This window comes from Leuciscus leuciscus (assembly GCF_965113295.1).
Source record: "Leuciscus leuciscus genome assembly, chromosome: 15".
Taxonomy (NCBI): domain Eukaryota; kingdom Metazoa; phylum Chordata; class Actinopteri; order Cypriniformes; family Leuciscidae; genus Leuciscus; species Leuciscus leuciscus.
In genome coordinates this window covers 36,668,442-36,681,075 of record NC_138739.1, presented here as the reverse complement: position 1 = coordinate 36,681,075, position 12,634 = coordinate 36,668,442, and the positions used below count along the sequence as shown (strand labels likewise).

Genomic DNA, 12,634 nt, shown 5'->3' with positions numbered 1-12,634 from the left:
ATCACACCAGTCCTCAGGTCTCTACACTGGCTCCCAGTTAGATTTAGGATTGATTTTAAAGTATTATTACTGGTATATAAATCATTCAATGGCCTAGGACCTCAATACATTGCAGATATGCTCACTGAATATAAACCCAACAGATCACTCAGATCATTAGGATCATATCAGCTAGAAATACCAAGGGTTCACTCTAAGCATGGTGAGTCTGCTTTTAGCTATTATGCAAGCCATAGCTGGAACCAGCTTCCAGAAGAGATCAGATGTGCTCCTACAGTGGTCACATTCAAATCCAGACTCAAAACACTTTTGTTTAGCTATGCATTTACTGAATGAGCACTGTGCCGCTGTTCGTCCGACTGTACTGTACTGTATTTCATTTTATTTTTCTAAACTGTTTTAATTATTCTTATTTCTTTTTATTATTTTAATTTCTTCTATGTAAAGCACTTTGAATTGCCATTGTGTATGAAATGTGCTATATAAATAAACTTGCCTTGCCTTGCCTAATAATAAGTACTAGTAACTAATGAATAAGTACTAGTATCTAATAAATAAGAACTAGTATCTAATGAATAAGTACTAGTATCTAATGAATAAGTACTAGTATCTAATGAATAAGTACTAGTATCTATTGAATAAGTACTAGTACCTAAAGAATAAGCACTAGTATCTAAAGAATAGGCACTAGTACCTAAAGAATAAGCACTAGTATCTAAAGAATAGGCACTAGTACCTAAAGAATAAGCACTAGTAGCTAATGAATAAGTACTAGTACTTAATGGAATAGATACTAGTATCTAAAAAAATAAGTACTAGTAGCATGAAAATAGAGACTAGTCGGTTTAAATGATTAAATGTTAAAACGGCTTGCCATAATGTGGCAGGCTTTTTAAAATGTTTATTTTGACAGAATGAGCTATTGACCAAAGTAAAAATACTGACCAGATGCAGATTCTTAGTTATACAGTATGTTTTGAAGAACTATTCACAATTACAGGATTGCAACATCCACATCCACATCAAAAAAAGTCATTCAGTGGCACTGCAGGTAAGAAAACAGACGTCATGGGCAAAATGTGTACATTACAAACATGTTAGTTTTACATTATTTGACACTGCTACGGCAGCAGGGAAGATCATGGGGCACTATTTGCTTTTGACGTGCTGTCGCGCCGCTTGCGTCCGGTGTACAGAGGGTGTTATATGATGCTCGGGATCTATGATGATCATCATTTGTGTGTAATCCTGAGTTTATCCTGATGGAAATATAAAGACCCCTTAAACTCCAATAATCTTTTGGAAACGGGGTGTTTTAACCACACACAAACAGCTCAGTTTGAATGAAGCGCCCATTACAGCTCCTTTCAGGGGTGCAAATATCTGCAAAATGAATCAAATTCAGTTCCCGCCCAGAGTGTAAAGTCTAACGTGATTGGTTGTAGCAAGAACGTGCTACGATTGGTCAACTCAATGTGGCCGTTATCTGATTGGCTTGAGTAAAAAATGTATTTGCAAATCTCATTTTATTTATTTGTGAGTTTTATACATTTTTGTGAAACTTTTTACATTTATTTGTGGATCTTAATCTATTTATTTGTGAATTTAATAACTTTTTGAGAATGTCTTTACATTTGTTTGTGAATCTAAATCTATTTATTTGGAATAATGCAACAATCCTAACCACATACACACCGTGTCCTAACCAGACGCGATGCGATAAGATTCCAGCGACAAATAATTTTTCTGTCCACACTAGACTAAAGATGTGTCAAAATCAAGTAAAACCCACAGCCAATCAGATCAACGTGTGGGCGGAGTCTCGCCGGCAAGTGCACAGCACCACTTGCAAGAAAATGGATAAGTAGCTACATAATCAAATTCACAAATATTACACCATTTAAACATTATTAAAAATACATGGGCTACTGAGTTACTAAAACAGTCTTCAAAGAATACACTTGTTTGTCCACAGTTTGAACGTTCTTGTTTCCATTTGTTTAATTTCAAGATCTGAGGTGAATTATCCATTGTTGCTTTTACAGCTGCAAAGCTGGGAGCACTAAATAATATTCAAAGTCACATTACACGCTTTTAACATTAAATAAAGCACATAAACAGTACCTGAGATTATCATTTCCACACTTTGTGATTGATTCAGCTGCGGCGCCATCTCCTGGTGAGACGCTGGAATTCATTCAGTGCATGACTCTCACAGTGCATTTTGGGTATTCTCTAGCCCGGTGGTCTTCAACCAAATTATATTAATATAATTCATTAATTTTTATTATTATTACGTTGAATAAAAAAAGATAAATTAAGTTAATTAAAAAATTTATTAAACAAAGCACCACCTCTCTCGTAAGCATTCTATGATTGTGTCGGAGCAGCCAAAGCCGTTTCTCATCGCCTGTGTGAAATACAGACTGAACGGCGGCTCACAACACCCAACCCCTTCATGAACGTAGAATACGCAAACTAGTTAATCTCTCAGTTGGATAAAGAGAACCAGTGTCACTAATAAAGTTTTGATGGATGACGATTGTAATGAAGGTAAAGACGATTACAGACGTTATTACTGTTGCGCAAACAAACCGTGTAGCCTATGTGTGCTCTCGGCTCACTGATCGCTTTAACATCGTATCTCTGCATGAACACAGCTCAATATATTTGCGTAGTTGTCAAAATGAATGTACTGTGAGTGTTTTATAACTGATGCTCACCTAAGAAGCGTGTTTTAGTGAAGTTTGTGAGGATCAGTGTTATGTACACATGGGCATCAGATGCTCCAATCATAGACACGATTTCTTGTTCTATCAGAGGAACTGTTCACTGATAACATCGACCCGCCTTCAGATCGCTGAGTTTCCACACATTCAGAATGTTTTTTAAATGTTTTTATTTGTGTTGTGTTTAATCATTTAGAATGGATCCGTATAGCTATATTCAGTCCTTTGGCATCTCCCTGTGGTCTTGTTTGGTATGGCAGGTTGACTTGTGCTTATTTGTTCAAGTTAATGTATAACTGAGCAAAGTACTTTTAAGTTGTAAAGAATGTCTGCAAAGTATGTTTGCAAAAAAAAAGAACACTGAAGGTTTAAATCTAACATGAATTTCTTTTGTTTAAAAACAATAACATGGAGTTGAAAAGTAATAACACTAGAATACTAATGTTTTTCTGAATAAAAAGGGGGGAGGGGCTTGCAGTATTGATTAGGAGAGGAGGGGGCCTTGGGGTAAAAAAGATTGGGAACCACTGCTCTAGCCGTTGAGCATACATAATGTTTACACTCGTTATTGCGGTGCATTGTGGGGTTGATTGAGTGCACTTGATAACGTCCACTAGACGTTTCGGACACCACTAGAAATGGTTGTTCCCTCAAATAGTGCCCTAAGGGTATAGGGGGCGATTTCGGACACAGCCATAGTTTTTTTTGTCACCATTTGTCTGAGTTTAGTCATTGATTAGTTGCCATGGTCCCTGATTGGTGTCACACCTGTTCCCTGGTCCTCCATCATCCATGGATCGTTATTCAAGCAACCCCTGACAGAGCACAAGACCACTAGGATTGGATTATTTTGGGGGGATCACTCCCTCGAGTATCACATGAGGGACTTCCTCAATCTGGTGTGCCTCACTCACTACCTCAAAGGCACGCCTGCCCGGGATGGTCCTCGAGGGAGCTTTGCTCATTATGTGGAGTGGGTTGTGGTTAGAAATGACTCACATATTACCATCTACCTCGCTGAGGAGGACATCGTTAGCCCCACTCCAGACCCAGAGCCCAGCCCGCTGTCAGCCATGCACATCGCAGAAAAGCCAGAGCCCACCGCTGACTCGGAGCCAGAGCCAGCCTTTAAAACAGAGCCAGAGCGATTGCCAGAGGCCAATTTTATCCTGGAGCCTGAGCCCAACGTGAAATCTGTCAATGTATGTGAGCCGGCAACAGCGTCCATCGTCATTGGTGGAGTTTGTCGGGATGGATTGGAGCCCCGCCCACACTCTCGCTGAGGAACATAAACAAAGCTGGTTGTCTGAATGAATGTGTGATGAGCTGTATGAGGAGATGTTTGCTTCTCAGATGGTCCTATCCAATTGCAAGTCATCACTGGATGAGTTCAGTTCCAAGTCATCCAAGTTGTCCCTGGTTAAGCCCAGCTCCAAGTCATCTTTGTCGTCCAGCACCAAATCTCCTTGGTTGTATATGGTCCTGCCCAGCCTCGCTCTCCCTTCTCCACTGTCAATGCCATCCGGTTCATCATCTCTGCGGTCTCCCTTTAGGGCCCTCAGCTCCTCCAGTGGTTCCACTCTGCTGCATGGATCCGCCTGGTGCTTCCCAGTCATCAGCTACGCCTTGGCTCTTGGATCCCTCAGCTCCACTTCAAGCCTACAAACCCAAGACTCAACCTCGGCCCCCTAACCCATCGGGTCTACCTTGCCTCCCCCGGTTCCACCGTTGACTCTCATCCCTCAGGTTCCTCTGGGCTCCCTCATTTCTCTGGCTTCACCTTGATCTATTGTCGCTCTGGCTCCGCCTCAGACTTTCGAGTCAGCTGCTGTGCCTTGACCCTTAATTTAATTAAGTTCACTCAACAAATATTTTTACTGACACAAGAACTTAAAATAATTAAGTTTGTTCAACAAACTATTATTTGTTTAAATGGATTGTAGTCTTGTAGTAGAACGTTTTCATTAATGCCTGGCTCACATTAAAGGAGTTTTAGGCCGATTTAACCCTGATTTTCACCTCCCGAGAATCGGAGAAAAATCTTTTCGAGGACCTCGATCGGTTCCAATGTTTGGCTCATATAATCTGGTAATGTGAGGCGTTCACAGATCAAATCTTGCACCTCCCAAACTGCTCTCACACAAATTGGGCCTGCCCCTATCATATCAAACATGTTTGATATTTAGGATTTTAAATCGGGATAAGCAAGACTGTGATTACGTCAGTACTGTCACAATAGCCAATAAGAAACAAGTCTACAAGGAGACAGAAGTGAGGGACATTTTGAAATGGTGACCATGAAACCTGCAGCACGGACTTCGGAGATGGAGGAGTGACTAGCCAGCCGTTAGCACTATATACCGGTAAAAAAAAATTATAGCACACTACCAGATAGTAATACGGGCAATTAAATTCTTACCTCCAATTCTCCCTGAAGAACTGACAATCCATGTTGACCCTGTCTCCCCAACCATTTCCTTATCCTTATTCCTTGATCTTCCGCTTTTGTTTTTTCTCACGACAAACAAACAATAATTATTGATACAGCAAGTTGTCTTGTTACAGTATCCATTTTGTTTACATCCGCTTTTCCGCTTCTGATCTGCTGCGTGAGATCACATGAGGCGCTCCCTCTGGCACAATAATCTTAATAACATTTTGTAGTGTGTGATGCGCCGCGATTTTCAAATCTTGTGGTGTGTGTATGTTTCATGCCCGGATTGGCTAATCGGGAGCACCGGGAGAATTCCCGGTGGGCCGGTCTGTTTTATTGGCCAGGAGGGCCGGTGTTGTCATGGCACTGGGTTGAATGCTTTCCTTATAGGCTCCAGTCATAGTGCAGCCCCACTATTTTTTTTATTATTATTTTATCGCAGCCCCACCAAAAAAAATAAAGTCACTTTGTTAGAGATGTGCGAACAAAAAATAAGAGATACAAAACATAATAGCCTATAGGCGCAACGGCGGCGCTGAAAAGGCCAGAATAATAGCCTACAATATCTCTAGAAACTCAAGCGGCCAAATAGCCTACGAGTCAGGGCCGTACCGACTATTGAGGTCTCAGAGGTCCGGACCTCGGTCATTTTTCCTGAGTGTATAATGAACGTTGTGAAATAATTGCCTAATATTAACCTCATCATCTGAGCTGCTTCAGCACTCAAACACCGCTCGTCGGCAATGGCAAAATGTTTGAGATGACCGATCAAAGCAAGCGGGATTTATGTTCACAGAAGCGCGAGCCCCGGCCGCTCGCGAATCCCAACGCGACGCTTCACGAGATAAGGTGCAAGTGGATAAACTAAACAGCTGTTTTACAATAGAAATTTTAAACGACCGACATAAATAATCACTTTACAAAGACTGTATCAATCTAAGCTCATCTTCAGGAAGGGGAGATTTACAGGTAAAGATAAATAGACTGAGAGAAGAAGAACGAGAGAAGGAGATGGAGATGAGAGAGGAGAGCAGGAAGAGCAATAGCCTATTGCATAATAATGAGAATAACTTTATTACAATGGATTCCTATTTAACACAATCAGATGTTCTTTGCCAATGACAGTGGAAAAATAATATGCCCCCGAACCCCCTAGATCACTTTTGGGACCTCTGTATTTATAAAACCCTGTGTACTGATATTGCACTGAATGGAAAATTATATTTTTGAAAAATACGATGAATTTTCAAGGCTGTACAGAACAGTGCACTATTGCAGACGGCTCAATCCCAATTCACCCCTTGCCCATACCCCTCCGTTTTGCGCGTTCCCATGAAGGGGTAGGGTTGTCTCGATTCTTTTTTGGTTGGAGGGGTAGGGGTAGGGGGAAGGGCCAGATAGCCCTTGAAAGATTGGGCCTTATATACTGAGGGTTTAATTACATTATTTTAATAGTCAGTCGGGAACTAAAGAGGGCTGGTCTAAGGCATGAAACTCCAGGGCTGAAAATGAGTCCCACTGGTATGTTTAATATTTGAGGGAAGAAAATCTGCAAAGATTCTCCTTAAAGGGATACTCCACCGAAAAATGATAATTCTGTCATCATATACTCACCCTCATGTTGTTTCAAACCTGTATGAATTTCTTTCTTTTGCTGAACAGAAAGGAAGATATCTAGAAGAATGTCAGTAACCAGACAGTTTTAGATACCATTGACTTCCATAGTATATTTTTGTTCCTACTATGGAAGTCAATGGTATCTAAAACTGTCTGGTTACTGACATTATTCTAGATATCTTCCTTTCTGTTCAGCAGAAGAAAGAAATTCATACAGGTTTGAAACAACATGAGGGTGAGTATATGATGACAGAATTTTCATTTTTCGGTGGAGTATCCCTTTAAGTGTCCAGATTTCACAATCGGTTAGGATTTTAAAACTCCTGTAGTGTGAGCCAGGCATAATTCATTTAATTTCAATGAACACTGCCAGAAGCTGGGGTCTGGTTATACATCTTGTTTGGAGCAGGTCATCACACTAAAAGGATGTTCTACTAAATACTAAAGATGCTTGTCATGAAGGGGTTGAATAATTTTGAATAATAATAATTCATGTATATAATTCCCATAGTATAATTATACATTTCTTAAAATGATTTATACTGTATGATGAATTTTTATATTCACTGTGTCATGAGGATAATGTCTGTGGCTGAATAACGGACCATAGTGTGTTTATTTCTCTGGTAAATCTTCAAAGATGAGATATGTACGGTGGCCGAGAGAGCTCAACGCGCTGCAACTGAAGAAAACACATGCAAATAGAAAAACACCTGCAAATTAATAAAACATCTTCATCAGTTTCACAACACGTGTGCTCCAAATACTCACAACACAACCAAATACAGAAACGTGCTGCAAAAGTTCACAACACAAACAAATCAGAAACGCGCTGCAAATAGGACAGAACACAACGGAAATGTTTCCGGGGAAGCCAATAAGTGACGGACCCGGCTGGGACGTGCTTACAGCTGTCTACTTTAATTTAATTTATTATTTTATTTTTGTTGCAAAACATACAGAGATTACACGTTTATAACATACAACTTTGTATAGCCTACAATATACAAAATGTATTTATAATATGTTCAATGTCATAAGAATACTAATCAGAAAAGAACAAGCTGAAGACTAAAATAAATTAAAGAAAAAAAGATAGAGAAAAAGAACACGAGGGAAAGATATTAATATATACATCAGTTACATTGTACACATTCATGTTATGTTAAAATAAGTTTCATAAGAAATGTTAGAATGAAGGGTCCAAATCATAGACAGTAGGCTATATAAGAGGTCCAAATATGAGACGGCGCTGCGTTGTCATGGGAACATCCCAGGTGAAAATAATGAGGAAATTACATTGGCTTTCGTTGCTCCCTTCATCAAGTCCGTTCCAAACGGCTACATAATGGCACACAAGTGCCCCGCTCCCTCCAAAGTGCCCACTTCAAGGGCTCTGCCGTCTGCCCTTTTAAGGGAGTAACGTTAGGGCATAGGTAATGCTCACAAGCAATAAAAAACGTCCCAGCCGGGTCCGTCACTTATTGGGTTCACCGGAAACATTTCCGTTGTGTTCTGTCCTATTTGCAGCGCGTTTCTGTATTTGGTTGTGTTGTGAACTTTTGCAGCGCGTTTCTGTATTTGGTTGTGTTGTGAGTATTTGGAGCACACATGTGTTGTGAAACTGATGAAGATGTTTTCTTAATTTGCAGGTGTTTTTCTATTAGCATGTGTTTTCTTCAGTTGCAGCACGTTGAGCTCTCTCGGCCACCGTAGATATGAGCGTGAGAGTGGGGCTGACTAGCAATGTTCACAGTTAACAAAATGAGAAAACCACATACTATATTTAATTTAAACAAAATTTTGAGACAAAATTCTTGCATTGTAAAAATGTGGAAACTCCACATGTGTTTGTTTTGCCACTAAAAATCGGATACAAACAGCAAGTCAGACGTAGCCTGGCAAGCCCGACCTACATCAAGATGTTAGGTCTGGCAACTCACCATAGACACGGCTCAATCCGAGGGGCGGGATAAACGGCTGTCTTTCAAATTCCCTCTGCACGCAATAGGACAGCGCTTCAACCAACCAGAGCATTTTCCCAACAGCGGAGCTAACGTTAGTTGATAGATTCGACTTTTGAATCTGGCCGGCAAAAGTACGAACACATCTTCCTTTTTAAGAATGACTTAAGTGCCGTTCTTTGCTCTTTTCTCAAAGAAAAACTTAACTCCAAGTCCTCCAGAGTCGCGGCCAAAGCCGATTCGAAAGACTATTCTCCAGCAGCAGCTCTTCTTTGTTTTCAAGTAGCAGGGAACCGTCGCAACTCTGTCGTCATTATGTTAAGCCCGCCCTGCCTACTCTATACACGACGTGATTGGCCTGACCCAATTTAGGTTTTTCCAGCACGAAAGTCAACGGAGAGTTCCTAGACTACCCTGGCTGCAAAATACATTTTGCTGCCAGTAGGGTGCGTCTAGATTTTTAGGCTAAAGCCCTATTCGCACGGGATAAGTATTACCTGGTGACCTCTAGTAATTTGTAATAATCGCGGAGATTGTCTGTGATCTTAATCCCGTGCGAATCGGCCATGTCTGTAATTTGTAAAGTAAAAATTCCCCCGCAAATGACCTACCATATTTCGCCGAACACCGAGGTCCTGTGATAATATTAGTCCCGTGCGAATCGGCATCTCTGTGATTTGGCGAGTCATTTATAATTTTGTCAATGTTTTTTTTTTTTTTTTTGGTCCGCTTTTTTATCCATCTTTCGCGAAGAATGGAGATTGCTTTGGAGTGTTTTGATAGTATTTGGGTGCGGGCCGGGTCATGGCTAGCCTACACTAGGGCTACACGATATTGGAAAAAAAAAACATTGCAATATTTAGAACATATTTCTGTAAGAATTTGGTGAACGTTCTACGCAATACAACGTGGCGGCGCTCTTAATTTGTTTGTTCATTAGGCTATAATTCCTAAAAATAAGTAAATGAAATCTCTCTCTCTCTCTCTCTCTCTCTCTCTAGTATCCTAGTGAACGCGCTGGAGAGAAATGCACATTTAATTTTATTTTGAATGGTTTTGTAATGAGATTTCTGTAGATAATAGATATATTTATATGTATATGTATATATATATATATATATATATATATATATATATATATATTTTTTTTTTTTTACGTGTGTGAGGAGAGTAGGCTACCTTATACGCTGAGTTTCGGTTCATGGATGATAGCGCTGTTCAGTTGAGGCGCTGGCGCCCTCCGTGTCTTGAATATCTATATTTAGGCTACTTCTTATTAAATCCAGGAAATTGGATAATAAAACACTGATTAAAATTAAGATACAATTAATACAAAACGAAATTCGTTTTAAAGAAAGGCTTTGTGCTTTCTGTTTTAGGTATCTGTGAAAGTTTTAAAGCAGTCTTTTAGTGCTGCGTTCAGAGCGGTCGCGTCCGTTATGAAGAACGGTCACGTTTTCCTCATAAATGCGAACACGAAAAATAAAAGACAAAATACTTTTAAAAAAAGACAACCATCCACAACTTTATAACACTGCAGTTAAAGTACCTCTTTTTGTAGCCGAAATAGTCCCAAATAAGCGGATCGTAGCTATAGGATTGCCAGTGAATGTTGGCTGTGAGCGGTGAGCAGCGGCACATTATTCCATGTTACTTACAGACATGTATAGCAGCATGCGGTAAGGAACATTCTTCTGTTTATGTTATATCATACAGCTAGACCTATAATAACGACAAGATATTTCCAAGCAATAGCCAGTTGACATCATATCCGGGAGATATGTCAGTAATTTCGAGTAAAATCACAGGCTTTGTTTATCCCGTGCGAATGCGCCACACGAAATTCAGATGTGGGTGGGTAATTTCTAAATCACACGAGGTCCCCAGATAATACTAATCCAGTGCGAATAGGGCTTAAGTCAGACGTGCACATTTATTGCTTTGGTTTTATCTGTTCATCAATATATCGTCAGATGATTTTCTTTAAGCATGAGCCTTTGCAATGACATTTTAATTAACCCTCTGAGGTCGAGAAACGCGCCGACGCGTTTTGCTGGATTTTTTTCACATAGCAGCAACATAAACTTAAATTACTCCGTCATTTATGGTTATACAGAAAAAAGAAATATAAAAAAAGAATCTGTGATATTTCTACTTTTGTATGTGTCCACTTACAATCAAATCAAAACATTGTGCTTTTGTAAAATAAAGAAAATAAACAGGGTGTGCGTTCTGCCTCTCCGTCGCGGTGAACTTTTTTTTCTTGAGCACGTCTATACACTGAAACAAAACTCAGCGAATACTTGTCACACATTTATGAGCCATATACCTTTATACACATTTAAGTGTGTACTTTTAAATGATCGGATTCAAACTGAAAACAAATATTCTCTGTTTAAGTAATTTGTATAAAACCAACAGGATGTCCAGTATCTCAAACGCTTGCTAATTACTTTTTAATTCGACACGCCCACTCGCGCAAAAGAGATTCACATGCAAATCTCCACATGGAACGCGAACGCCCTCGTTACCTCAAACACAAAACACCAAAACACTTCACAAGTCTCTGCTTTTCGTCGAGTTTGGAAGACACGTCTGAGCTTACATTGGATTTACATCAGAAGAAGAAGAACGCGATTTGAAGACAAGAAAGATGTAAGGTAAGAAATTCTTACTTATTAGTTTATGGTATTGTTGCATAAACTTCACATTGCAGTTGAACTGTTGCTAGATATATGGTGAATATTATACTATTTAGACCCGTGTTTACTGTTAAATACTGTTTGTGGATATCTGCTCAAACATAGATATGTATAACCATAATGTTTAATATTTTGGAGCGCGATCGCGTTTGAATGTATCATATTTTGGAGCGCGCTGTGGGTTTTAATGTATCATATTTTGGAGCGCGATTGCGTTTGAAAGGAAAAATGCACCAAACATTAGGCTTTATGTTTTTACTATTATCTCATTTCATATCATCATAACGAATGGAAACATTTGAAGTAACATATGATAATCAATATATTTTTCTCTAGCGTAGAGAAGCGTAGCGTAGATCTTCTTTTGGAAGATTTAATTTATTGTTATTATTATTTTATGCAGCACTGCGTAGCCTATGCCTACAAGGCACAACAAACCTGGTGTTCATTATATATTGTTGGAAACGTGTGTGTGTGTATTCTGTGAATTTTAAAAAGAAATTTTAACCAGAAAAATCTAAAATCTATTCCCAAAATCATGCAGCCCTATAGTTTCTCTTGATATCAGTATGTTCACAGTTTTTTTCTTTTTTCTTTTCTTTCAGGGACCAGATGCAACTGAGTCCTGCTGACTTCAACATTCACATGAGTCTCTGTACATGAACATGGTAAAGTGAAAATCAAACACCTTGGAAATGAAAGGTATGTACAATGTTTTTAGGAATGGCACAAAGGTCTCTGTCTTTGGATCATTGTTTTCAATGTGCTCTTTTGTCATTTGTATTTTTGGATTGTGTTGTGTTGTAAATAAATCCAAACAATCTAAAAGCCATTCTTTTTTAAATCTCCTCATTCTTTGTGCAAGGTTGCTCTGAATGACAGGGGCTGATCGCTCCTAATAGGGCAGTTAGGGGAGTGTCTTTGTCTTTCTCAGGTGTTAAAAGCTTACATATTCATGAGATGATCACGCCTCTTCGCATATGGCTTTGTCACACAAAACACGTCTTAGAAATTTTAAATCAATATATTGTCTTATCTGAATGAGCAGTCAGGGTGATTTTCACATAGTTTTGGAGCAAATATTCTAGGCTATGTCATACAATTTTCAAAAGTCTTGTGAAGAAATAATCAGTATGGGTTTCATGGCCTTATTTCAGTAAGAATTTTTTTTTGTATTTTCACAAACCA

General features: G+C 39.3%; 1 long non-coding RNA gene across 1 annotated transcript in view; it reads right to left on the bottom strand.

Annotated features, from left to right (window-relative positions):
* LOC309475245 overlaps positions 1-12,634 on the bottom strand; it is a 271,995-nt gene that overhangs the window by 251,210 nt on the left and 8,151 nt on the right. The gene's annotated exons all lie outside the window — the stretch shown is intronic.